The following is a 27,096-nucleotide window of genomic DNA, read 5'->3' as shown; positions in this document are numbered from 1 at the left end:
CAAGTGCCCAGAGAACTTGTGTTTGGGGTGGTATAGAAATGTATTAAACAGATAGATAGATAGAGTATAAGGGGACAGCATAGAACCAGGTAGAGCAGACAGAAGGATGTGCTAGCTGGTCAAAGAGATCAAATGGCCATAAGAAAGATAGCAAGCACCTGGTTATATTGGCATATAAGCGCCTATACGCTGAATCTCTTACCTGGTGGTTTAATGTATAGGTGCTTATATGCCAATGCCAGAGCCAAGATGGGTGAGCGAGAGTGCTCGGTTGCCAATGAAAACAGATATAGTGGGCATAACGGAAACATGGTAGAACTGTGTTTATAGAAAGGACAGGGAGGGGCAAATCTAGGGTAGAGTAGCACTTTATGTTAAAGAAGGGATACAATCCAACAAGCTAGAAAACCTAGGAAGAGTAGAGTCTTCCACAGAAACTCTGTGGGTGACAATACAAGGCCTGAAAGGAAATGTAGCAACGTGCTATCACCCTTCTGATCAAAATGCTGCAGTGATTGGGAGTTGCAAAAGGAAATCAGGGAGGTGTCAAAGAGAGACAGAGCTGTAATAATGGGTGACTTCAATTACCCACACATAAACTGGGTAAATTCACATTCAAGAAATGACAAAGAGGCCAAATTTCTAGAGACGCTGAATGACTGTGCCCTAGAACAGTTGGTCTTGGAACCAACCAGAGAAAAGGCAACTTAATCCTGAGTGGTGCACAGCACCTAGTGAAAAAAGTCAGTTTCGTGGAACCTTTAGAGAACTGTGAACATAGTGTGATCAAATTCAGCATAACTGCAAGGAGAGGATTGCCAAGGAAGTCTATCACAGACACTTTGAATTTCAGAAGAGGGAACCTCTAAAGTGAGGAGTTTGCTGAAAAGAAAAACCGAGAGGGGAAGTCAGGATAGTCACTTCGCTCCAGATTGCATGGAGTTTGTTTAAAAACACAATAATAGAAGCTCAGTTAGAATGTATGCCAAAAAGCAGGACAGGTACCACCAAGTCCAGGAGGATTTCAGTATGGCTAACAAGTAAAATCAAGGAAGCTATAAGGGGGAAAAGAATTTCTTCAGAAATTGGAAGGCCTGCCCAAATGAAAAGAACAGAAAGTAACACAAACTCTGGCCAAACACACACAAGGAGGCAATAATTGGTGCAAAAAAGGAGTTTGGCAATATTTAGTTAAAAGCACCGAAGGGGAATAACAAAAACATTAAATACATCAGAAGCAGGAACCCTGGGAGGCGGTTGGACCATTAGATGATGAGGGGGTGAAAGGGATTAGAGAGACTGCAGAGAAGCTAAATGAGTTCTTTGCATCTGTTTTCATGGCAGAGGATATTGAGCAGATACTGAGTTGAGGTGAGGAGAGATGACATTCTAAACTGTCTGGGAAAATTCTTTACAGGACTCAAATGTGAAATTGCCACATTCTGAGTACTGCAAACAGTTCTGGTCACCAGATCTCAAGGAGGACATTGTAGAACTGGAAAAGGGTGCAGAAGAGGGCAACGAAGATTATCATGGGCCTAGAGCACCTTTCTTATGAGGCAAGGCTACTACACCAGGGCTATTTAGTTGAGAAAAAAGACGACTGCGGAGACACATGATAGAGATCTATAAAATCATGCGTGGAGTGGAGAAAGTGGATAGAGAGAAATTCTTCTCCCTCTCACATAACAATAGAACCAGGGGTCATCCCATGAAATTGATTGCCAGGCAATTTAGGACCAGCAAACAGAATTACTTTTTCACACAACATATAATCAACCTGTGGAATTCTCTACCACAAGATGTGGTGACAGCAACAACATGGATGGCTTTAAGAGGAGATTGGATAACTTTGTGGAGGAGAGGTCTATCAACGGCTACTAGCCGGAGGCCTATAGGTCACCTCCTGCCTCACGGCACGATGCCTCTGAGTACCAGTTGCAGGGTAGTAACAGCAGGAGAGAGGGCATGCCCTCAACTCCTGCCTGTAGGCTTCCAGAGGCATCTAGTGGGCCACTGTGTGAAACAGGATCCTGGACTAGACGGGCCTTGGGCCTGATCCAGCAGAGCTGTTCTTATGTTCTTAAGTCTATCAGTGGATACGTCTGAGGGCTATAGGCCACCTCCAACCTAAGAGGCAAGATGCCTTTTATACCCATCACAGGGGGACAACAGCAGAAGAGAGGGCCTGCCTGATATGATCCAGCTGGATCAACCTGAGGAGAGCCTGAGACTGAGGGGCTCCTCGAGATCACCCTACTTGCAGGAGATCCCCCCCCAGCTCCACACGCCAGTGATGGGCCCAACATCCTCCAACGATCACCCCGGAAAGCAACATCTCAACCTGAGAATCCCAATCTCAATGACGGAGGGAGGACAGGTACAAGAACTCCAGGGGGCTCTCTGTGAAGCTCCCTATGAGCCAGAGGGGAGCCCAACCCCAGCACTGGAAGCAGTGTCCCCTATAAGGCATGCACACATGTGCACGCTCACAGGTTTTTGGATGTGTGCTCAGTTCATTTTAGACCCCACTCAGGTTGAATAAGGAAGGCCCCATTCTGAATGCACATGTGCACACACTGTGTTGATACTGCCGCCCAGAACAAAACTCATTCCGCACAGAGATGAAAAAAATTAGAGAGACCACTGATTGGAAGTTCCTGCTCCTTGAGTACAACACTGAAGAGGGCCCCAGTCCACACACCCGTCGATCCCAGTGGACGAGGGTGGAGTTGCAACGACGGAGAAGTGCCCGTCTGGCTTCTCAGCCTGCCTTCTCTCAAAAAAGGGTTCCTCAGGAGTAATGGGCTCCTTGAAGCAAGGGATCCACCAGCCCCTGCTAACACTAATGGGCTAGCTACCAGCTTTAGGCTCTGAGCCTTTATAAGCCTCACACAAGCAAGTAGCACTTGCTGGAAGAACAGCTCACTTTACTGCTGAGTCTAGTCCCTTGAAGCCTGGAAGCAGGCAGTCTTGTCACCTGTGCTTCCCTAGACCTTGGGCTCAGCCTGTCCTTGCCCAATCTTGAGTTCTTGGATTGGGGGGGGGGGCGAACCCCATTGAGAGAACTGCCTACCCAGGTCCTTGAAACTAGCCTGACAATGTCCTTACCTCTCACTTGTGGGCTTTCCAGAGATATCTGGTGCACCACTGTGTGAAACAGGATGCAGGGCTAGGTAGGCCTTGGACTTGATCCAGCTGGGCTGTTTTTATGTTTTTATCCTGGATCAAAGAGACATCATGTTTGTCAAAAGTAAGATAAGATACCTGCTTTAATAATCAATGCTCTGCAAGCGGGATTCTCAGGAAAACTTAATTTAGTTTTTCCTCCGCTATTTATTGCCAATCAGACGTGGCTTGCAAATAGGAAAGAATTGCAAGTTTGCAAACATTCAGGGCAAATCAGTATTGTTCTTCCCAAACTACTAGGTTTATTTATGAATTCATAAATTTAATATTTACACTCCAGCTCCCCCTAAATTGCTTTTCACTTTGCCCCAAGCTCTCCGAAGCAACCATGTTTTCACAGTTTGTCAAATGGCAAGCAGTGTTGGGGCTAGGCAGGCCTCACAAGAGAAGGAATCCCCACAACTGCTGCAAACCTCTGTCATGTGTAGCTACCAACCGTATTTCAGACCGTGGTTGGGGAGGACTTAGAGCAAAGCCCCCCATATCAGTCTGGGTGTGTGGGTAGAATACATGTGGAAAGAAGCAATGGCTTACCATCCTTGCTCATTTATGTATTCATTCAAAAGTCTCACATTTATTTTCTATCTGGAAAAATATAGTACATAATTTTCCCCAACACGTGACCTTCAGACATATGTGCTCAGCCTGACTTGCCTCATGGCTGTTGTGACAGTAGTCTGTGAGGGTGAAGTAGGGACAGCACCACTGCACCAATAATGGAGAAGTAGGCCAACATAAAAAAAACTATGCTTAAAAGACACAAGATAGCAGCAGCATAGATACAGCAGTTAAGTTAGTGCAGCTCTATAGCCGGAATAAGAAAGATTAACCCCTTGGCTAAAGGCTACCACATGGAGGACCTCCAAGAGGGAGGGAGACTGAGTTACTGTTCCATAGCAACTGTGCCCTGTTTCAGTTTTTTCACAGTTGCTGCTGTACAATGTGTGGCAGTTATCAATAGTATTTCCAGTGAGTCGTGATGAAATGAGATCCAATTTACAAAATGTCAGACAAAGAATATGTAAAATGTCAGTGTATTTGCATAATCACTGAAGAAACCAATGTCTGTCTTACTGGGTTTATTTTTTTATTTATTTTTTGTTTTTTTAAAAATGTTTAGTCCTACATTATAAAAGCAAGCAGGCATCAAGTAGAAGTGGAGGTTGTAATATGGCAAGCTTTATCATTTATCTCCTCATGAGCTTGCTTCTTCAGTAACAGTTAATCCTCATTATCCCTGATTAACAGTCTTCCTTCCTGCTTCTTGCCACAAGGTTGCTGCTTTCCTCCCTCTGCTCCCTAGAATGCTCTCTATTTTAAGCAAGAACAAGGGCCTATCTCAGCTTACAAAAAGTCCCCACATGAAAACCTGTAAAATTAGTGAGGGCTATGGACACACACGGAGCCCTTGAAACAAGATATCCAGGATAAAGTGTCTTTCGGTAGTTAGATGACCTCAAGAGGTCCAAGATAGGGTGGCTTTTGTGCCACCATGTTGAGAGAAATTGCAAAACACCCTTGGGGCTGATGCAGGAGTCTCTGAAAGCCCATTTACAATGGGAAAGGCACTTGAAAATCATCCCAATTTGGGGCTTACAGTTGTTTTGAAAGATAGCATCTGCCAGCACAACCACCATAAATGAAGCCATTCTGCCTGCTGCCCTGCCACTAGGGCTCTGGGAACCCATAAAGGCACTTGAATAAGTGTACCCTAGAACCTGAAGCTGACCCTGAGGTTCAGGAATTATTAAACAAGTCCTGACCAATAACAGATTTATTGGGCAGCATCCAGCCTAACTAGGTATAACTAAGCACCACTGAAATCTATGATACAAGCAAGCCATGATGACTAACGTAAGTCCTATTGATTTCAGTGGCTGACATGTCCAGCAGCATATAGGGGGTGGTACAGAACTGCTTGTACTGCTGCAGAGTTCCAAATCACCCAGTGATTGTGCTGCACAGGAGGACAATACTGCCAACTCTTGTGCAATAGCATGTTGCACACTGCTTGCATTCATCTCAATCGAAGTCACACTTGACATGTGATCATGCAAGAGTCAGCAGTACCAGTGCTGCTCTTGTTCTGCATCATTACTGGGTGATTTAGAGCCCTGCAACAACATGGGTGGTTTTGTAGCGCCCATGTTAAGCTACAGGGCATGTTAGCCAATGAGACCTACTTAGTTTGGATGCTTCCCCTTGAAAATGATTTATATTGCAAGGGTAATCTGTAATCCAAAAGAGTGCTTCCTGTTCTAAAATGTAGAAGCAATTTTTCACAGATTTCCTGGGAATTGGCATTGGAGGTAGAGTTGCCAACTTTCCCACATTACAGTGGGGAAATGCTCATCCCAAACTTCTCCCACTTTTAATTAAAAAAACCAAACTTTTAAAGCCGCCGCTCTATGGCAGCAGAGCAGGCACTGTGGTGAGAGCTCCTCCCGCCTCCCAATGGTGAAGTTTAGCACTAGGTAGGCTAGGCAATTAGGCAGGGACACATACAGCAGGCTGCTGCTCTGGGCGGGCGTGTTCACCACACCCAAGGCAATGCAGGCGGGGCTTGGGAGAAGGTGGCCAAGTGTTGGCCCGCCTTCCTCCCCCAAATGAGGTGATCCAAGCCAATTTCAGGCTTGTGCGCATGTGCCTGCTGCGTGTGTCCCTGCCTAATTGCCTAACTTACCTAGTGCTAAACTTCACCACTGAGAAGTGGAAGGAGCTCTCACCGCAGTCCTTGCTCCGCTGCCACCAAGCAACAGCAGGAACAGCCAGTCGCCAGCCACCACCAGGTAAGTGTGCCCTGCGGCTGCCACCTGGGGTGGAGGCAGTAATGCATGTCCTGCCCCAGGTGGCCCCAGGCCCCCCTCAGTGTCCCAATTTTGGCCAACACAATATTTGCAACCCTAGGCAGAAGCATCCTACGACTCCTGAAGGTCCACAGAACATGGCAGGGCACTTCATTTGGCCCATTTTGGGGCACATTTCTGGTGCATGTGTTTGTTTTTAGTCTAGAAAAACCCCGTGATCCCATAAACTCAATACCTCATTATCCACAGTTTCGTTACCCACTGTAATATGCTGGAACAAAACCCCCACAGATAATGAGATACAGCTGTATAGCTTTTGGAAATTAAGATTTGGGATGGTGTTCTTGTCCCACCAAATTATATACTGTAGAACGTAGTCCAAATAGGTACTAGAGACATCCAGGTGATATTGAATTATGTTGATGAAAGTTTAGAAGTGGAAAACTACTTGGAATCATATATACAGTAACTAAAACACAAAGAAAGTAAACAAGTAGAATAACTAGGTGGTAAACAAATAGATATCGATTCCCCAGAGAGTTTCAGTCAGACAGATAGACAGACACACACACACAAAGATGCCTACTCTTGGACAGATATATTTATGAGCCTCTAAAGCTGGCTTGCTCATTAGGAAGGAAATGGAATAGATCAAGGGAGATGACAATTCTTTGCCATATATCAAGTAAGAGAACAAAAGGCACTTCCTGGCAGTGTGTTTGCTTCCTATGTAATATTTTATTTATGCATTCCAAAGCTATCACAAGTATTGTGATATCTCTAATGACTTTAGTCTGGTGCAATTGAATGTAGGGCACTTCACTCCTTCAGGTTTGCTTACATCCTAAACTCCTTCGGGGACCCTTCTGCTCTATAGACAGAAGCTCCAGCCATAGTGACATATGTGTAGAGAGGCTATATGAGTGATTCAGGCTTCCCAGTAATGTATGAAATGAGAGATCATATTTGAGAAGATGCCTATGCTATCAGTGGCGGGGGCAGGGGGGAGATGGCTTGGCTTGCTCATCTCCCTTGAGGGAAATGTGTTACTAGGAAAGCATAAAACACACTGAGCAAGTGACACACATTTTTGTTTATCACACAAATACTACATCCAAAACTACTCTTGAGGCATCTTCCATAATTTTGGAATCAAATTTTAGTTATTTATTGGGGAAAGGATAATCACAATGCTAATCTCCTGGCTGGATAGAGATCATATCACTGTATTATGTGATATGATCTGTATTATAAAGTAATACAGTGCAAAATTTATAATACAGTGCAAAAATAAATAAATCAGAGTATTGACTGGCCTGAAGACTGAACCAAAGCCAACAAGATAAAGCTCAACAGTGATAAAAGAAAGAAGAACTAAATGCACAAATATAGGATGGGTAAGACTGGCTTGGCAGTAGTATGTGTGAAAACCATCTAGGTGTCTCAATGGACTACAAGTTCAACATGAGCCAGCAGTGTGATGCAGCTGCGAAAAAAAGCAACTGCAATCTTGGGTTGCATTAACAGAGTCACAGGGCTGGTTCTTACAACCTGCACAATTGTAGTTAAAGGATTAACTACGATCACCAAGCCAAGTGTGCTCCCATGGAGTGTGACACAAGAACCCACGCTGTACCAGAGATCATAGTCTCTCATAGTCTCAAAAGGACTCTTGCACCAAAGATAACTAGGATTAAACAACAATCCTCGGCCTCCTGATATGTAATGTAATGTAATTTTATTTACAGTCATTGACCAAACAGACCTCCTGATATAATTACTGATCTCTCTCATATTCTTGAGAAGGGCTGCTTGGACAGGTAAATATATGAACATTACAGCTGAGACCTATCCTTCTAATAAACCATCTCTAGATATTGTAAACAGCAAACAAAACCAGTATGAAGGTAGAAAGTCAGCAGAGGAGGGGGCACTTCCCATGTACTGCACAGAGTGCCACATGTATGACTATTTGCTCCATGGGCAGAAGTTATGGGTGTGTGCTCAGTGCACAAACCCATGACAAGTTCATTCCCTCGAGACCAAGGTGGTGGATCTGGAGAAGCTCAGAGAGGCATGCGGACGAGACTGTCAGGGATGTGGTAGAGGCAACCCACTCAAGGGCTGGTAACTCCTCTGCTGTCAGGGACAAGGAAGGTCTCAGGCAAGGAGGACATCAGTCTGAGGAAGAGATAAATGCTCCTTTAGAAGGGACCTCTTCAGTGGAAGATGAGCCCACATCCTCTCACACAGGGGATACTCCTCTGGAGGCCTCTTTGTAGTGGGCAATTTGATCATTAGAGGTACAGAGAGATGGGTTTGTGACCTGCGTGTTGACCGCATGGTGACTTACCTGCTTGGTGCAAAGGTCACTGACATCACACAGTATCTAGATAGGCTGTTAGGCAGTGCTGCGGAGAAGAGAGCTGTCATGGTGCATGTCAGCACCAACGATATGGGGAAATGTAGTCAGGAGGTCCTGGAAGCCAAATTTAGTTGGATAGGTAGCGTATTGAAGTCCAGGACCCCCAAGGTAGCATTCTCAGAAATGCTACCTGTTCCACGCACAGGTACAGTGAATGAGGCAGAGCTGAGGGGTTTCAATGTGTGGATGAGACGTTGGTGCCAGGAAAAGGAGTTTAGATTTGTTAGGCACTGGGATACATTTTGGAGCAAGCAAGGCCTGTACAAAAGAGATGGGCTGCACTTGAACCAAGATGGAACCAGACTGCTGGCACTTAAAATTAAAAAGGTTGCAGAGCAGTTTTTAAAATGACACCTGGGGAATAGCCAAAAGGAGCTGAGCAGTATCCAATTCAGCAAATGCCATCCTTTAAAGTGTGAGGGTGCAAGGGATTCAGATATAACAGAAGAGGACAGAGCAGAACCACATAAAGTGCAGACAGGAGACTTTGCCAGCGGGTCAAAGAGATCAAAGAGCCAAAATAAAGATAGCAGACACCAGGGAAGAGGTTGAGCATATAGGTGCTTATATGCCAATGCCAGAAGCCTACGAGCCAAGATGGACAAACTAGAGTGCTTGGTTGCTAACAAAGAAATAGATATCACAGACATAATGGAAACCGGGTGGAACATGGTGAGAACCAGTGGGACACTGTTATCCCTGGATATAAACTCTATAGAAAGGAAAGGGAAGGGCACCTTGGAGGTGGAGTACCACTGTATCTTAAAGAAGAGATAGAAGGTGGAAAACCTAGGTGGATTGGAGTCCTCCACATAAACCCTGTGGGTGACAATGCAAGGCCTGAAAGGAAATGTGCTATCAGGGACATGCTATTGCTCTCCAGATCAAAATGCTGACAGTGACTGGGAGTTGCAGAAGAAAATCAGGGAGGCATCAAGGAGAGGCAGGGATGTAATAATGGATGACTTCAATTACCCACACAGACTGGGTAAATTCACAGTCAGATAATGACAGAAAGGTCAAATTTCTAAATACACTTAATGACTGTGCCCTAGAACAGTTGGTCTTGGAAACAACCAGAGGGAAGGCGACCTTGGACTTAATCCTGAGTGGTACCCAGGACCTGGTGCGCGATGTCAGTGTCATTGACCCTTTAGGGAACAGAGACCATAGTGCAATCAAATTCAGCATACACGCGGGGAGAGAATCACAAAAGAAGTCTAACACAGACATTTTGAATTTTAGAAAAGGAAACTTCTCCAAAATGAGGAGTATGGTGAAAAGAAAGATGAAAGGGAAAATCAAGAGAGTCACTTCACTCCAGAATGCATGGAATTTACTCAAAGCCACAATACTAGAAGCCCAGTTAGATTGTAGGAGGAAACGTACCACTAAGTCCAGGAGGATGCCAGCATGGATAACAGGTAAAGTCAAGGAAATCATAAAAGGGAAGAAGACATCCTTCCAAAATTGAAAGGCCAGCCCAAATGAGGAGAACAGAGAGGAACTCTGGCAAAATAAATGCAAGGTGACAATAAGGGATGCAAAAAGAAAGTTTGAGGAACATTTAGCTAAAAGCATCAAGGGGAATAACAAAAACTTCTTTAAATACATCAGAAGCAGGAAACCTGCCACGGAGGCGGTTGGACCATTATACAATGAGGGAGTGAAAGGGATTATTAAGAAGGAAATGGAGGTTGCAGAGAAGCTAAATGAGTTTTTTTATTTATTATTATTATTTTATTATTTATTCGATTTCTATACCGCCCTTCCAAAAATGGCCCAGGGCGGTTTACACAGAGAATAAATAAATAAATAAGATGGATCCCTGTCCCCAAAGGGCTCAGAATCTAAAAAGAAACACAAGATAGACACCAGCAACAGTCACTGGAGGTACTGTGCTGGTAGTGGATAGGGCCACTTACTCTCCCCCTGGTAAATAAAGAGAATCACCACATTAAAAAGTGCCTCTTTGACAAGTTAGCAGAGTCTGTTTGCGTCTGTCTTCACAGCAGAGAATACTGAGCATATTCCTGTTCCTAAACGAGGCTTTTTAGGGATGGAAACTAAAGAACCAAGTCAGATAGAAGTGACAAGAGATGATGTTCTAAATTGTCTGGAAAAACTGAAAACTAGCAAATCACCAGGGCCAGATAGCATCTATCCAAGAGTCCTCAAAGAACTCAAGTGTGAAATTGCCGACCTCCTTGCTAAAATATATAACTTATCCCTGCAATCAGGCTCTGTACCGGAGGACTGGAAATTAGCAAATGTAATACCAATTTTCAAAAAGGAATCCAGGGGCGATCTGGGAGAGATCTGGGAGATTGGCTGGTTAGCTTAACGTCCATTCCAGGCAAATTGATGGAAAGCATCCTCAAGGATAAAATTGCAAAGCACATAGAAGAACAGGCCCTGCTGGGAGAGAACCAGCATGGCTTCTGCAAAGGTAAATCTTGCCTCGTGAATCTTTTGGAGTTCTTTGAAAGTGTCAACAAGTGTGTGGATCAAGGTGATCCAGTTGACATAGTATACCTGGACTTCCAAGAAGCTTTTGGTAAAGTTCCTCATCAAAGACTCCTGAGAAAACGTAGCAGTCATGAGATAAGGGGACAAGTACATGTGTGGACTGCTAACTGGTTGAAGGATAGGAAACAGAGGGTAGGGATAAATGGAGAGTTTTCACAATGGAGGAAAGTAAGAAGTGGGGTCTCCCAGGGATCTCTACTGGTACTGGTGTTTTTCAATTTACTCATAAATGATCTAGAAGTAGGGGTAAGCAGCGATGTGGCCAAATTTGTAGATGATACCAAACTCTTTCGGGTTGTGAAATCCAAAGCGGATTGTGAGGAGCTCCAGAAGGATCTCTCCAAACTGTGTGAGTGGGTGACAAAATGACAAATGCAGTTCAATGCTGGCAAGTATAAAGTGATGCACACTGGGACGGAAAACCCCAACTTCAAGTATCTATGATGGGATCTGAGCTGTCAGTGACTGACCGGGAGAGGGATCTTGGGGTCATGGTGGGCAGCTTGTTGAAAGTGTCGACTCAAAGTGTGGCAGCTGTGAGAAAGGCCAATTCCATGGTAGGGATCATTAGGAAGGGGATTGAAAATAAAACTGCTAATATTATAGTGCCCTTATAAAATTTATAGTGTGGCCACACTTGGGAGTACTGCGTACAGTTCTGGCCACTGTATCTCAAAAAGGACACTGTAGGACTGGAAAATGTACAGAAGAGGGCAACCAAGATGATCCCTAGAGCACCTTTCTTATGAGGCAATGCTACAACACCTGGGGCTATTTAGTTTAGAAAAAAGACGAATGTTGGGAGACATGATAGAGGTCTATAAAATCATGCATGGTGTGAAGAAAGTGGAGAAAGAGAAATTCTTCTCCCTCTCACATAACACTAGAACCAGGGGTCATCCCATGAAATTGATTGCCAGGAAATCTAGGACCAACAAACAGAGGTACTTTTCCACACAACGCATAATCAACCTGTGGAATTATCTGCCACAAGATGTGGTGACAGCCAACAACCAGGATGGCTTTTTGAAGGATTTGGATAACTTTGTGGAGGAGAGGTCTATCACCGGCTACTAGTCGGAGGGCTATAGGCCACTTCCTGCCTCAAAGGCAAGATGCCTCTGAGTGCTACAGAATGGAAATGGGTTCCCTAGCACTAAAGTAATTTCTCTGCTTTAAGAGCAATCCCCCCACAACTGGTTTAGGTGTCAGTCACAGAGTGCAACTAAGGTACACATGTGAATCAGGACATGGGTCTAAACAAGCGTAGCAACAACTAACCCTTAAATTGGCTAACAGTAATGAGAACACTAATCCCCTGATTATGGTATTATTCAACAGTAGTCTATTTAATCTGCAACAAATAGTCATTCAATTGTTACTGAAGAATATGATCTCACTAAACAGAGAAATTGAATATGAAGTGACCTGAGGGGAGAAACCCTTCCTGTGAAGAAACAATACAAAACTAGTTCAACAGCCTTATTAAAGAAATGCAGGAAAGAGGGAAACCAGATGACACTCTAGCTTGGATAGCACTTTTGTTTTAAAGGCCTGCTGCTGTGAATACATTATGCCCCTAACAGGAGCAGCACTGAAGGCTGGTTATTCATACATCATTTTTGTCAGACTTCAAATAGCTCCTGTGAGTCACTCCTGTGTTTACACACATTCATCAATATACACATTAACGTGCAATAATGCACACAGGAGGAAGCGCATATGTACCCTAGAAACAGCACTGCACATAAGGCTTGAGGAGTACGTGGAAGCATGCTGCATGGGGACCACAATCTATTTAGACACACACACACACACACACACACACACACACACACACTTACACTTTGTATTGGAAGTCTGATGCAGGCATAGGGATAGGAACATAGGAACCTGCTTTATACGGAGTCGGACCATTGGTCTATCTAGGTCAGTCCTACTTGGAGATTGAATCTGGGACCTTCTCCAGCAGACAGACAGCTATGGCCTCACCCCCGAAGGGGGCATTCATGGGTCTCCCATCCCAAATGCTCAAAACTGGTGTGTGTCCTGCCCCATGTTGGCTCAGGGAGATTCGGGACTATTTCACATGACAGGATTAGCAAGCATTGCATATAAAAAGTAAATAAATAACTTTTTAACTGTGTGCACCCAGCGCTGGGAACTACAATTAGCTCTGGGTCTGTGAATTATATATGCACAACATATGCAGGATTTATTTTAAAAAAGTGTGGCATCTTTGAAGTTGCAGGGTACCCATGGCTATACATTATATGCATGCAGTATATCTGTTTTGTATTGTATGAGACATCCTGTGTTAAAAGAATTTAGTAATGTTTAGTAAGATTTTGTGACTGGAAATTTGCATATACTTCTGGGAGAGGAGAAAATTACAATTTATACAGAAAGAAATGAGCCACCGGAGAGCCTGGCATTTAGAAGTGAATAATGCCTTTATTTTCCTTTGCCAATCTTTTCCTTTCTTACTTACTACTCAGTTCTTCTCTATACTTTGTCAGATTAAGCCACCAAGTGATTTTTAGCCTACTTCCTAGTAGGCTTATGAGATCACCCGGTATTCTGTGTGTGGGGGCGGGGGAGGTGTCTGTGTGTCAGTGTGTGTGTTTCCTATCAATTTCGCAATGCCTGAATCAATAAGAAAAAAATCAGGTACAGTTGTAGGGACACCTCAATGGCAAATTCTATATTATTTAATTAATTAATTTATATACTGCCTAAAATCTCAAGGAGGTGTACAAAATTACAATCTAAGCATGACCATCTAATACTGTATAAGCATGACTTATCTCTTCCTTCCCAGAAAGTGCTTCATACCATGCTGGCCATTTTGGTCTTGAGAGACAGGGGAAGTTTTGGTAGTTATATACAGCAACGGATAAATGAATTCTCAGCTACTTCTGAGATGGAAAGCATCTCCTGCAATTGTTAATTATTCCCTTGACATCCTGAAGAAGCACCTGGCATGGGCCGAGGAGTAATTTTTGATCCTCAAAAAGGGAGGGGAGTGACTGGGGTAAAAAGAAAAAAGAAAAAAGGGAATTAGGTGTGGATCTGTATTCCTTTGGAGATGTCTAGAACATTTCCTTCCAGTAAGATATTGAAACATGTGGAACAAGGATGATGGCCAACCTGACAGTCTCTAGCTATCGTTGGACTAAAACTCCCTCTATCTATCTATCTAATACATTTATATACTGCCCCAAACCAAAGTCACAATCCCCAATGCAATAGCTGCAGGGGATGCTGGGAATTGTCATCCAACAAGAGCTGAAGACCCTCAGGTGGGCCACCCCGATGTAGAATGTTCAGAGAACACACCTGAGGACTTGTGCTATTGAAAAAGCAGAAACTACCAGCTGCTATGGAGAAGAGAGACCAATACAAGAGCAGGAGCAATAACTCTCACCTGAGTCTTAATACATCAGAACATTTGTGTTTAGATATGGGATGTACCAACAGACATACCAGTAGCATGTTTCCAACCCATGATGGCAATGTTGTGAGGACCTTCTGAGAATATCTCAGTATGCTTAAGATCCATACTGTAAATATATTTTCTAAATGTATTCCAAGAAACAGGTGGCAATGGACTGATAAACTATCCTACCGTTTCTAGTGACAGCACTTATCTACAAATGGTCAAAATAACTATTCCAGCATCCAGTTTAATCTGATGGATACTGTGCTTGTTTGCTTTTAGTGACATTTTTTATTCTAGTAGTGAAGCATGTAAGACCATATACAGCTGTACACTACATCAGAGGCTCCCATATGGTAGAAGAAAATGTGATAAGATACATGGATGTCTGCTGGGTTGTGTACTCTTGGTAAAATGACTGCAGAATGGAAGCAATTTTGTAGAGCCATCAGAGTGTGCCACATTATAAGACATGATGTCTAAAAGATAGCACCTTCTAACAGCAAAGAAAAAAGTACATCACAAAATCTGATTTTTTAAAAGGATATTTAGAGGGATTGAAATAATTAGTTGTGAGCCACTCTACATTTGATTCAATTTTACAAAATTGCTCAACAGGTATACTTAGAGGTCCTTGATGAGGTAACCCCATTGAACATTGGCTCTTCCCCAGAATATGCACATATTTCAGTCTGTATAACAATCTGATAACAATGTCATATAAAGGTAGTATTCCAAGGCAGGCTCCAGGTTTCAGGGGGGCCTCAACAAACTGCCCTCAGGAGCCTTCTCCTACCTGGGTGATCTCTGAATTGCTTTAACATTACCATATGAAAGCTATGGGCATAGAGGTGATCTTGGAGATCAGCACTGGACTCTTCTGAGAGCCCTGAATCCTCCGTTGCTGCCCAATGATGGTAGCCCCTGACACTGGACACATAGCACATTTTCAACATTTTCCATGAGGGAAAGAAATTATGTAATTCCTATCCTGGCAAAATTGTCATACAAGCCCTCTGCTTACAAGTCCTTTCCCTCGGCAGCACGTGCAGTGAGATCCTGACAAATCAAATCTTTAGGATGCCCATCACGGACTGTTTTCAAAATCCCCATTAGTGTGACCTTTTGCTTCATGTCTTTGCTATTATGTAAACAGCCTGTTGCCAACCTTTTCTCTACCAAGAAACAACACAGCTCAAACCATGTACTCTTTACATTTCTATTCTCTGTAAACCTTCTTGATTAGGCCTTTGTGTATTCATTGCAGTAATGAAACATTTGAAAGGAACAGAAAGATTTTAATTTAAAACCCCAGGAAAGCAGCATATCATGATGGGGTAACTTGAATTTTCCAAATGGGGCCTCTTACACATGCATTCTCGCATGAAAAAAACCCCTCTGATATAGTCATAGTTTATCATGCACCCCAAAAACCATGTTAATATTCCATATTGTAATTAAGCACCAATTAAATGGCATCTGATCGCAAAAAGGTAAGAAAATTGTGAATCCAGAAGTAGGTAAGAGACTTAAAAATGGTAATGCTTAAAATAATAATAATAATAATAATAATAATAATAATAATAATAATACACAATGGCTTAAGAATGGCAACTTGAAGAAATAAACAGTGGGCTTAATACTGGCTGCACAAGAACAAGCACTAAGAACAAATGCAATAAGAGCAAAAATCGAAAAATCCACAACAAACAGCAAGTGCCGCCTTTGTAAAGAAGCAGATGAAACAGTGGACCACCTAATCAGCTGTTGTAAAAAGATCGCACAGACTGACTACAAACAAAGGCATGACAAGGTAGCAGGGATGATACACTGGTACATCTGAAAAAATACAAGTTACCTGTAGCCAAAAATGGGTGGGTGTAGCCATAAAATTGAAATAAAATTGTGTAGCCATAAAATTGAAAAAATTGTAGAAAATGAAGATGCAAAAATATTATGGGACTTCCAACTACAAACAGACAAACATCTGCCACACAATACACCAGATATAACTGTAGTCGAGAAGAAAGAAAAACAAGTTAAAATAATCGACATAAAATAATCGACAATACCAGGGGATAGCAGAATAGAAGAAAAAGAAATAGAAAAAAGTCACAAAATACAAAGATCTACAAATTGAAATTGAAAGGCTGTGGCAGAAAAAGACCCAAATAATCCCAGTGGTAATTGGCACCCTAGGTGCAATTTCAAAACAACTTGAAGAGCACCTCAACACCATAGGGGCCACAGAAATCACCACCAGCCAATTACAAAAAGCAATATTACTGGGAACAGCCTATAGTCTGTGACAATATCTATAATAATAACAGCAACAACATTGATAATAAAATTCAGCCATCCCAGGTCCTTGGGAAGGACTCAATGTCTGGATAAAACAAACCAGTCAATAACACCTGTCTGACTGTGTAAACAACAACAACAACAACAACAACAATAATAAAACAGTGGCTGACATCCAGGCTAGGTTACTCAATAGTACTACTCAGGTACTACTCAGGAGTTTTCTTAAAAAGGACTACTTAATTTCAATAAGATTTCCATAAAGTAATTTAGTCAGGATATCAGCCAGTAATTTTAAACCTTTTTAAAAATTAAAAAATATCCAGAAAATATCAGGAGACTTTCAAATCATACAAATGACAAATGTAAGATATATTAGCTTCAATAACATGAATAATAATAAGAAAATCACAAAATATATCTAAGAAAACCGCTGAGAGATTTAACATTATTAAACAACAAAGTAACAACAGATAATCTAATCTATCCACTTGGAGATAAAGCTGAAATGTAAAGATCTGCATAAACTATTTAAGGTGAATATATGTGTTTGTATCTATAGATACACAAACCTTAGGTTGTCAAGATTCCACCATATGAAAGGAAAATAAGAGGCTATCAAATCATGTTTCTGATCAGATTTCTAGCTAAATCTATCCATTGTATACAGAATCCTAACACCTTATATATTCTTATACCACTTTGGGGGGTTACTTCAAGTTGTAGTAAAGGGCTTTGGTTTATTTGTTTAGTCGGTTTTGCACTGAGCCCAGCTCAATATATAAATTAGTGTCTTGGTTATCCTTCAATGAATGATTCTGCTTGTTATCATGATGCTTCTTTTTCTCCTACAGACCGCTCACTTGCTATCCACAAGTACCTAACTTAATGCACTTCAGTGTCTTCAGCTGAAAGTTCTGGCTCTTGAAAGTCCCTCTGTAAGTGAGGTTGCCTGCTGAGTGGCAGTCTTCCACTTGACATGTAATTAAGAAAGCAGCACTTATCTCTGTAGCAGTGCCGTCACAGCTCCCATTTGCAAACCGCTAAATGGTGAGAATGTTTAATTCACCTGAATCACAAGGCTGCCTTGGCTCTGGCTCACTGCCTCGCACACGTGATTACATGTGAGCAGAGCAGGGAAGTGGGTGGGTTGATAGGATGCTAATTCAAAGGGAACCGGTGAACCGACATTGCCCTCATGAATCCCTTTAAGTTTTAAGATTATGGACGGAGAATTGCTTCTCCATTTCACGATAGTCCTCAGTGGTTCCCAAACTGTACTTTATATCACATTGGTTTGCTAGCAACACAACTCAAGGCTAAGCAATTCAAGAAGGGTTTTCTGTCCCTAGCTCACTTTCTCTTGTTAGGTTTTCACAAAGATGTCAATACCCCAAAATGATGAAGTCTAGCAGGAAGTAGAATGCAAGCAAGTATATTGTGTTGTGGTAAGAAGAACACAACAGAGTCTTCCTCTCCCCAGCCCCTTTGAATTGGAGACTATGGCTGATGTTTACTTAGGAAGCTGCAGCCTTATGTCACAACTGAGATCCCAGGTGGTGAGGAATTTGACTGTCAGAACCAAAAACAGGAACTAAAGAGGTTGTGTTCTCTGTTGATAGAAGGCTCAGAGAACTGAAAAGGCATAATGCTGAGGGAAAAACTCAACATGATGTCAGGAGAGCAATAGTCAGACCTTACACTCTCCCCCTCCAAAGAGCTTAATTTCAGCCATACCCCCTTCCTCCCAAATCTGGTCAGAACTGCAGAGGTAGGGGGTCAGTTTGGAAGAAAGGCAGGTACTATGTAAAGTAAAGTAAAGTAAAGTTGTGCCGTCAAGTCGGTGTTGACTCCTTGCACCCACAGAGCCCTGTGATTTTCTTTGGTAGAAAACAGGAGGGGCTTACCACTGCCATCTCCAACACAGTATGAGATGATGCCTTTCAGCATCTTCCTATATCGCTGCTGCCCGATATAGGAATTTCCCATAGTTTGGGAAACATACCAGCAGGGATTCAAACCAGCAACCTCTTGCTCCCTAGGTACTAGGGATGTGCACAAAACCAGTTTGCCCAGTTCAGTTCAAATTCGAACCAGGTTTGAACCAGGAGGGGGTGGTTCGATTTTGATTTTGCTAGAACCTCCCCCTGGTTCAGTTTGAATTCAAACCGTTTTGAACTGGTTCAGACCTCCAGAAATTTGTAGGGTGGTAGCTGGCACCCAGGGGTATCTGCCACCCAAACCCCAAAGCAATCGGACACTCGTACAATTTTTTTATGAATTTTTGAAATTTATTTATATTTTTTCTCATAGGGTATAATGGAACTTGAACCAGACCATTATTCCCTATTGTGGAGCACCCATGGGTGCCAAAAACCACATAAACCCCGATGCAATTGGACACCCCTATAATTTTTTATGAATATTTGAAATATTTTCAATTATTTTTCTCATAGGGTATAATGGGACCCAAACCAGCCCATATCCCCTATTGTGGAGCACCTAGGGGCACAAAAGAGGGGTGGGTGATAGACACCCAGGGGTGCCTACCACCCACAAAGCTCCAAAGCAATCGGACACTCCTCTGATTATTGGTGAATTTTAAAACTATTTTGGAATTCCTCATAGAGTATAATGAGGATTGCAGCAAATGTATAGCTTCATGTCGGGGGCAAAGGGGTGGCCTAGAGCAGAGTGTGGTGGGTGGTAGTGCCCAAGAGGGGCCAGGAAGCTATCAGAATTATTTGAAAGGAATTGGGCAAAGGGCTGATTTTTAAGTGACTTTTGAAGTTTATGTCTCTTTAAGGTTAGCAATGAAAGTGGATTCATGGTTTGTCATTGAAAACCTTATATGCTACCAAAGAATCTACACTCAGAACACTTCAGAAACAAGAAAACCCAGTACCCAACAAAACCCAGCGAGGTTGGCACCTTCGCTCTGGGCCACCCCAGCACCCCCCAAGTGCAGTTATGGGGCTGCTGAACCTCCATTCTTCCCTATGGAGAAAAACCTTAAAGCCACTTGTGGGGTGCTGGGGTGGCCCAGAGTGAGTGGTGGTGTAGTGAACAGAGGGTGCTAACCACCCCCATAGGTTGCAAACCCATGGGGTACTGGGTTTTGTTGTTTCTGAAGTATTCTGAGTATAGATTCTTTGGCAGCATATAAGATTTTCAATGACACCCATTTTTGACACCCACCCATTTTTGGAGGTTTGAACCAGTTCAAACCAGTTTGAACTGGTTCGTATCGAACCAACCCCAGTTTGGTTCGAATTCGAACCTGCAGTTCGAACCTGATGGCTGGTTTGGTTCGAATTCAAACCATCGAACCACCCTGGTTCAAATCCCTACTAGGTACTACACACGTCCTTGTATATTTTGTCCTGAAGGCAAGTAACAGCTTTGGGGATTTTTACTGGGTAAGCAGAGTGTGAGAAAAAGTCTCTTTTGGTGCTGGGTGGATTCAGAGTTCTCCCACAGCTGTTATCCAACACAGAGTTCCTGTAATGTGTCTCCTGGTATCACATCTAGCTGTGCCTTCACTATGTAAATGGAGCATATGAACAGCATGTGGTGTGTGAACAGGGTATATAAGTGGTGTATATGTAAGGATGGGTTGTCTCAGTTGGGAATGGGTATGACACATGTATTACAAACAGAAAAACAGTGCTGACTTTTCATGGGTCTCAAATTTTTCCATAAAGTAAGCCTGTCCAACCATTTGCTTGAATCTCACTGCTCCTGAACTGAGAGAATGGAATTGTACAGTCAAGTGTCTTTGGCTACCTGCCTTTGGCTATTCTTAGAAAGGCTTTCTAGCCCTATTCAGACATCATGCTGTACACAGCTCTCATTCCTGCATTCAAATGTTTGTACACACGTACATTTATTTTGTTTGAGCGATTGTGCATGCACTCATTTTAAAAAGTGACCTCAGATATGAGCCCTGTTTGCAGCCCTATTCACAAGTTATGTGAAACACTCATATGAGTATATAATGTATTTGGGTACAGATCTGTACACAGATACATTTATACACATGATATGCTGAACATAAATGCAATACAACATGTTTATGTGGACCATGCATTTGAGAAGGCTGTACCCCAGGTTCACTTAACACAGGTACAATCATTCACACAAAAACATGTACAAGTGTACAGATATTTCTACACCCGTACAACATAACATATGAATGGGGCTGCAGGACACAAATAGGAATTGTACTGCTGTATCTATATTCAACACAATACAGTATGTGAATAACTGTACCTGTGTACAGATGGTCTTAACCTGTGTACACTGTACACAGATTGTTCAAGTGTTGAACATAATGTGTGAATAGGCTTATAATGAGTGACAAATCTTTGATTAAGTGAGAAATCTCAATTTCATACATGCAGCAGAGTTTTTGCAGCATTACTTGGCTAGAATAAGTTGCAAAATCCTTTCTTGATGTTAACTCTATTTATTCATTCATTCAACACATTTTTATACCGCCCAAAACTTACGTCTCTGGGTGATTAACAACAAAATAAAAGCAACATTAAAACAGTTAAACACAAAACAAAAAACAGTTTTAAAATGACAATTTAATTTTTTTAAAAACAATATTCTAAAACATTAAAAACAATCAAAACAGTATAAGTTACAAGCTGGGTGAACAGGTGCATCTTTAAAGACTGTAAAAATTATCAGAGACGGGGAGGCTCTTATTTCACTAGGGAGCGCATTCCAAAGCCTCAGGGCAGCAGTGGAGAAGGCCTGTCCCTTTTACTTAAAGCTTGGGAAAGGTAAAAGTTGTCCCTGTTATCAGTTGTGAAACCACAGTTTCAATTTCAACAAGAAATGTGCAATTTTTTAAGAACTTCTCAGCAAATAGTTTACAATCTAATCAACAAGACACAAAAGGGGTAAGGAATGTGAAGTACAGAAGCTTGAGTGCAATGGGGAGGTCCATAACTCTCCATAAAAAGGGTCTTCCTCCCTGCTTATTGTTCTTGACCAATCTCCACTTAACACAATGACTCTTGGAAACCAAAGAGCTGGTATCTACTTTATGGGAGAAGTTTCTGTTGTGTTTATGATGTCTCATCTAAAGTGGGCTCCATAACTTACAGCCTAATTTGTAAGGATGTTAGACTTCCATATACACTGTTAAGAAACAGTTCTTGAGGAGAGAGGACTAGAACTAAAAGGTGATTTTCCTACTCTGTTGCCACAATAAATTCTGCATTACATATTTCCTTTTGGCATTTATCATTCAAGTTATTAAGGGTAAAGGCTTCACACACAGCATCAATCAACCCACATCTAGAGACATAATGGACAGATTTATCATCTACCCTGCAATTGTTTTACCATGTCAACTGTGTTTTTTAAAAGATGGATGTTCTCTCTCTCTCGATTCCTAAATGTGCCAGGCTGTATAGCCCTTCTACTGAAGACAACCATGAGTAAAGGAGAAGAAAGAAAGTAAGAGAATTGGGCGGGGGGAGAGAAAACAAGATACAAGGAAAACCTTTAAGTGGCAATGACAGAATTGAGGTAACCATAAGATAAGGAAATTGTGCAGAAAATTACATACCATACAATACAGCCAAGTGGTTGTAAGTGAAGTGAAGCACATTTTAACTCCCATCAATGTCAAAGGAGAGCGTTAATCACATCTTTCCCACTGAAATTAATGTAATGAAAGTATGCTTAAACTTTGGCTAGATCATACACATTGTCTGAGACTAAAGAGAGCTCAAAGACTTGAAGATATCTTTGCTGTTATTTCTCCTCCTTTCTTTACTGTATGGCTGCACAATGTTGGCCCTCCAGCTGTTGCTGGACTACAACTCATCCTCAGCAGCAAACCACCAGGAAGGATGGGAGTTGTAGTTCAACATCAAAGTTGTACAGTCCTGCTTTACCGAGTCTGACCCAAAGCCATTGTGATGTATGCAGAGTGTCAACCACCATGAATCAGGTCCCCAAAGCTTCTCTGGGTAGATAAACTACCCAACTCAGTGGGTAGAAAACATAAGGCTGCTTTTAGGGCTGTCATGAAACCGCTAACATATCTGCAACCATGGGCATACATTATAGGCTAGCAACTGCAAAAAGAAGCCCACTGCACCAGACATCTCTTGAGTCTCTATTGGCAGGAATTGGAGGGTTCTCCTCCAACTCCCCTGCCACTTCTGGCAAAAAAAAAAAAAAGCCTTCAATTCTGCTTCACAGCAAGTAGATGGGAGAGTTGAGGAGAAAGCGAACAGAAAGCACATGTGGTAAATGGCTGCCCTGTTGTGGCAGGGATAATTTTTTTAAAAAAATTCCCTTTCTAAGACACCATTCCTATCATGTGAAAAAAATATCTATATGACATGCCAAGCAAGGGAAGGAAAACTGTTTCCCCCCAGTTGGGTGTCTCTTTTATTCAATCATGCATACATACATAACACAACATGGACACGCACACCACAGTGCAGCCATAGGGGATTAAGCTGGTCTTGCAATAGAAAACATGAATTGTTCCCTTTGCTAAGAAGGGTGTCCCTCTTTTCATCCTATTTATCAGTGGGGAGGTACAACACACAGTGGTCAAAAAGCTCCCAATATACTTACCTTAGGGCTGAAAATCCTCAGTCTGGGGATGATTAGTGGGAGCCTGGGTTGGACTGGTGGAAGATAAGTTGCTGTATGCCCTTCTGCCAGCTCAACGTTACCCTTCACTGTACATTTCAAGGGCAGATCTACGGAGGAAGCGCGGCTGAGGTGGTTTCAGTAGGTCTGAAGGCACCCTGTGAGCACAACCTGACTTTGGGGATCAAGCCACTGGAAAAGCACTGGGAACATGGAGTAGGCTGGCAGCAGGGGCACAGCTAGGGGAGAGGGGGCCTCTGTTCACTCCTCTCTCTGCCAGCCCCTCGGGGTGAGGGAGATAATGAAGAAAATAGGGTGGGTGGATCTGGGGGTGGGGGGCGTCCTCAGGAGTTCGGAGGTCCAGGTTCTTTGAACCCATCCGCTCAATTATAGCTACACCCCTGGCTGGCAGGTAGGTACATGGGCCTGTTGCAGTCTCTCTTGGAAATGCATGCTGTACATTGGGACAGAGCCTGCCCAACAAAGAATGCAGGAGGGGATGAGATCAGGCTATCAGCCTACCTGGAAGTGCAGACCACACCCCTTTCCAATACTCCCCACTAACATCTCTACTCTCGGGGATTCCATCAGTGGTCATCCAAACTGGGCACTGGCCCAAAGGCCCATCACCAACCCCTGAGGTGAGGGTCCATATGGCGGGGTTCCAGTTGAAGGCAGCACCATTGCAAGTCTCTTGTGCTGCCACTGCCCTCCTTCCACCCCATCTGCAAAACAGGGACACTGGGGAGACAAAGCAGCAGTGGTGTGAAAGAGTCCTGGCAGCTCTGAATCCTCCTGCCCACCCTCTCCTCAAAGGGTCTTTCTCCTAGAGAGCCCTATAAAATGATGAAACTCTCCCCACTTCCATACTGATGTGACAACAGTGGCAGCAGCTTCTCCTCCTTCTTCCAGGCTCCAAGGGTAAGGGGAGGAAAAGGTGCTGCCACCACCATGGCATCAATAAGGAAAGTGGAAGGGAGAGGAGCCACCACCGTCAGCAAATCTTGGGAAAAATAATGCAGGGAAAAATAAAGCTAGCCTGATATATAATTGGACAGCACACTTTAGTCCAGGAGTGGCCAACCTGAGGCTCTCCAGCTGTTGTAGGACTACAGCTCTCACCCCCCCCCCCCACACACACACCACCACAGGATGGGAGCTGTAGTCCAACTATAGCTGAACAGCCTCAAGTTGGCCACTCCTGTTATAGCCCAACACTACACTTGGTCAGTCTAACAAGCCCCTGTCATGTAAAAATATCTCATATTCACAGTGATTTCTTCTACCACTTGTGGTAAGAATCTTGAAAGCCATTAATCTCTACAGAAAATGGAATCTGGATCAGTCTTTTATTTAAGGATTAAAAGTGAATGCAACATCAGAAAGAGAATAAGGAGAACGAGGCCGTCTGTTTCTCTAAAAAAAAAAAATCCTATTCACAGCCACAGCATATTCTATTGCAGATATTCCACGGTACCCTATTTCGGTGCCCTGTTTGGATTAATAACCTTATGCTAACAGAATGGAATGAGTAATCAGAAGTGGTCTAGGTTTCTTCAGGAGAATTGCAAATATGCACAAGATTCTGCCAAGACAAGGTAAAGAAATCATTATTTATTCAAGATATATACCTACCTAACAAGCCTCACCTATAAATCCTTTTAAGCTTTTAAACTCCGTCAAGACAAACAGCCAGGGATGAAAAGAATCTAACCTAGGAGAGAGAAGTGTAAATATAACCCGATTCTGCAATGTGGATTTTTGTACACATTGCAAGGGACACATGTTCATTCAAAGGCTCAAAAGCCCATGGCTACTTTCTGCAACTTGCCAATAAAGGAGACGAGCTTTCCACCTGTTTACCTAAGCATGGCCAGATCAGTAATAGACACAATCCATCTTTCAAGGCAGCCTAAAGGAAATCCTAATAGCAGATTAGCAAAGAACTCCATCTCCTCTGGAGACTTCATTAGCATGAGCTTTCACTATATTCCAGCACTCCTGAGAAGCCATTTAAAGACCATGCATTAAGAGCAAAGGCGAATACTAGTGCTGCTGAATTTTTAATGTTTGCTCTTCTCACAGTAGAAAAACATCTGGCTGATATTTTTTTTAAAGCCTTAATCTCATAAGAGAAAAGACCTTTTCAAATATATAGATAAGATGCCATTATACTTAAGGGTTATATGATTCAAAGCTGACATTATTTGTTTTTGTCTTTTGATGCAGAGATACTCAAACGCTGGATTGTGCTTGGACAGAAGCAAGGGTGGGGGGCGAAGCCTGGGCATTCTGTATTTTACTGTTGAGGAATGTTCAATGTCAATTTGACAGTAAACAAACCTTAAAGAATAAGACTGTGAAAGCCACAACATACTAGTTACAATTTAAAAAAACACCCCAAACAATGGTATTTCACTTCACTGAAGAAGAAGGCAGAGATTGCCGGGTCTCACCAAAGTCCCAAGAATTACAGCTTATACTGTAGTTTTGTTTAGTTTTTAATTGGGGGGGGGCACGCGGTCCTATCCTGCATGGTTATAAAGAAACTGAGGATACAGAAATTGCACCCAAAAAGCTTGGGAAGCCCCATGTATTTTTATTGTATACATCTCATTATTTCGAAGCCAGTTCATGATTCGGAAAGGCTCATTCATAATTTTGAACATGGGTAGTGAGCAACAATTGAGTTCTTTGTAGTCTCAGCTTGCCAGGGGCCTCAACTGGTAGGAGCCATCCTTTGGTAACAGGGAGGCAATTGCTTCCTCATTATGCACTACCACGAACTTGAAAGACAAATTCTGCTGAGCAAACATCAGGGAAATCTCAGCATGAAATGTGTATAAATCAAACCTCTCTTTTATGCATACATGTTTTTAAAAAAGAGTCTTCACAGACAATGCCGGTCCCTGTTGCTATGCCAGCACGATGAGGCGGGGTGCAGGGTTGTGCCCCTGTCACATGAGGCAGGCACTGGCCACCATCTTGCTCTCCCCTCCACGTGGCCCGGATGGGCCAATCAGGGAAGCAGGCAGGCCAGTGGGGTCCCAGCTGCCTCTATTCTGTTCAACACCACACAACTGCTACCCAGGACCTTGGTCCACCTTATTTAATAAACTGCTCACTATGTGCAAACAAAACATGATCGTTGGTTGCAGTCTTCCAGCTTTTGACGCATGACAGCTCAGAGTAATAAATATGTTGCCCAGCAAATATTTTTCTTGTTGTTTCTGTTCCTGTCACACAGGAAAAGAAAAAAGAAACAAATAAGGTAAGGCAACACAACCCAAGTTGTTAAGTAACTTGAAATAAATGATATTGCTGAAAAATATAGCTAATACTATAAAAGATTTGGATAAAAAATGCCTGTTGCATTATGTTCAGCCTTAGAACCCGCAGCTAGCAATCTTGGATGTAGATGTTACCTTGGCATAAATCAGATACCAAATATGAATTAGAATTACAGTCCAGAGAACTACAAGACTAGGAACATAGGAAACTGCCATATACTGAGTCAGACCATTGGTCTATCTAGCTCAGTATTGTCCTCACAGGCTGGCAGTGGCTTCTCCAAGGTTGCAGGCAGGAATCTCTCTCAGCCCTATCTTGGAGAAGCCAGGGAGGGAACTTGAAACCTTCTACTCTTCCCAGAGCGGGTTCATCCCCTGAGGGGAATATCTTGCAGTGCTCACACATCAAGTCTCCCATTCATATGCAACCAGGGCAGACCCTGCTTAGCTATGGGGACAAGTCATGCTTGCTACCACAAGACCAGC

At 42.8% G+C, this 27,096-nt stretch overlaps 1 protein-coding gene across 1 annotated transcript in view; it reads right to left on the bottom strand.

Moving 5' to 3' along the window:
* Positions 1–22,300, bottom strand: part of PKIB (cAMP-dependent protein kinase inhibitor beta) — a 56,910-nt gene extending 34,610 nt beyond the window's left edge. Inside the window, exon 1 of the mRNA XM_053283918.1 lies at positions 22,278–22,300. The gene's annotated coding sequence lies outside the window, so the exon portion shown is untranslated. The remainder of the gene's footprint in view (positions 1–22,277) is intronic.
* Positions 22,301–27,096: the final 4,796 nt, after the last annotated feature.

This window comes from Hemicordylus capensis, chromosome 1 (genome assembly GCF_027244095.1).
Source record: "Hemicordylus capensis ecotype Gifberg chromosome 1, rHemCap1.1.pri, whole genome shotgun sequence".
Lineage (NCBI taxonomy): Eukaryota > Metazoa > Chordata > Lepidosauria > Squamata > Cordylidae > Hemicordylus > Hemicordylus capensis.
This window is presented reverse-complemented; position numbering and strand designations above follow the sequence as displayed.